The following is a 2,335-nucleotide window of genomic DNA, read 5'->3' as shown; positions in this document are numbered from 1 at the left end:
TCTTTGGATCAGTGGCTGCATGCTAGAATTACCCAGGGAGCTTAAAAAACTTAAGATAGTTGGTGTCCACATTAAATCAATCTCTGGAGGTATTTTTCTTTTTTAAAAAGCTTGCTGGGTGATTCTAGTGTACAGCCAATGTTGAGAAACAATACCTAGACAACAGAGGACATGATTTCTTATGAGAAAAGGGATTCCTTATGAGAAAGGTTATAAAAGACTATAGAATACATACAAGAATGTTGTGAAATTTACACAGGTTAGATGAGGAAGTACACAAATTCAACGAAAACACACATACAGAAGTACCCTTACTTAGATTCAAAGATGGAAGGAGTTGGAAGGAATCTTACATATCAGCTGACTCAGCCCAATTGTAATACATTTAAATGTTAAGTCTCCACTCCATAGTGAACACAGGAGGCATGTAACATACATGTTTACTCAGTACATGTGTTAAGACCTCCTTTGTGAATATTCACAGCTCCTCCTGTAACTTGTTGAATGTGTATACTTAGTCAACCCGTTCAGCATAAATTTCTGTTCCACCCTCCCCTCCCTGGAAGTGCTTGCTTTCAGTTTTTGGCCGGAGGCTGGGCTTCCGGCCTGAAGGTTTCAATCTTCTTCCTAAGAAATAAAGCTCTCCTTTCTAAATTTATAAATTGTGTGATTTTTTTTTTAAGTTGACACTTTGTACCAGCAATACCTAATATAACTTAAGGTACAACACCCACAAAGGTCAAGGGTCACCATGCCAGTTATTTGCAATAAGCCTTCAGCTCCAGCCGTGGTGGTGGTGTCCACATTTTCAAGATTTCCTTGCTAGCTGGTTTCCAGCTGGGGTTCTGCCAATGGAAGAATAAAAGTAGGAGAAAGGGAGATTCTTTTCTTTTCTTTTTGTATTGCAGGAGCACTTCCTGCTATAGCAGGTTCCTCATCTTTGGTAACGACCCCCCTTCTCCCTTTTGCAGCTTCAGCCCTTCCATTTTGTATTCATAAATCATCTATAACCAACTCCCTGCATTAAGTCCCTTTCTGCTCAAAATATCTAGAGTTGATTTTGATTCTGTGATAGACAATGAGTCATTAAAGATAGGGCATGACAAGCTATATTTAAAATGATACTGATAATTTCCTTTTTGGAACGGCCAAGTTCTTGTCACATCTGATTACATTATCATTGTTTCTACCTCATAAAATGACCGTTAAAGAGATCATTTTAGAAGCAAGAGAAGTGTCCGTTTTTCCACTTTCTTGTTCACATATGTTTGCTTTATTAGTATTATCTATAATCAACAGTTTCTTCGAACATTTTAAAGCCATTTCTTCGTTGAGATCAAGTTTAAAGCAAATGAAAATATGAGGGTACCACAGTCAACCCCTTAGTGTTGAACCATTTCCATTCTTCCGTTGAAAAATGACTGGCTAGCATACAGACTGCAAAAGGGTGCCAGAGCCAATCCACATAGTAAGTATTTCTAAAGCACCATTTCCTTCCTTTATTAGGTGAAAAACAAGATAAATGTTAAGTTATAATATTTTTCCCCTCACTCAATGGGCCCTCTTGTAAACCCCACTTTGATGTCCCTATTATTTCCCAAAATTTGTTTTCACTAATTCAAAGAATGGGGGAAGGAAAATTTGATGTTCAAATGTTTGCAAAACACAGGATTAATCAATTTCCTGAAGGTCCCCAATCTTCAGTATATTCAAATGCAGTGTCAGTTTTGAAGAGGGGGTGCATTATTAGAATCTACAAGTTCTTTTAACACAGAATCCTTTTTACACACCTTTCCCCCCACAAGGAAACACAAAGTTAGTGTTAGAAAAAACCTACTTTGGAAAATGCTGACCTACATGAAACAATTCAAGTTTTAGAAACTTAATGAAGATTTAAGGCATAGGAAATGTCACCTAGGGAAAAACCCAACAGGTCATATCCTAGTAAGAGGAGGGTTTTCAAGGCTGCAATTTCAAGGAAGGGGTATTCTAAGAGATAACACTAATCTAATTCTCTTTGGCTCAATAAATGCTTTTTGAATGGCAAGTATGGTAGATATTATATCCCAGAGTTTTATGAACTAAGGAGATAAATTTGCATTTAACGCTTAGAGTAGGTTCAAGTACAAAACTGGATATTCTTCAGATTTAAATAATAATAAATGTAAATTCCTTTATGGGCCACAGGTGGTTGAAAAATTTCTGGGAGTAACTACAAGGTAGTGTCTTTCTGATCAAATGTAGCAATATATTTTTGCAAATACTTATGCAATTTTCCACCCCCTCTTTCATTTACTGTACAAAATTTTTTCCTTATTTTTATTCTGAAATTGTA

The sequence above is a fragment of the Propithecus coquereli genome, unplaced genomic scaffold (genome assembly GCF_000956105.1).
Source record: "Propithecus coquereli isolate 6110/MARCELLA unplaced genomic scaffold, Pcoq_1.0 Scaffold11, whole genome shotgun sequence".
Taxonomy (NCBI): Eukaryota; Metazoa; Chordata; class Mammalia; order Primates; family Indriidae; genus Propithecus; species Propithecus coquereli.
This window is presented reverse-complemented; position numbering follows the sequence as displayed.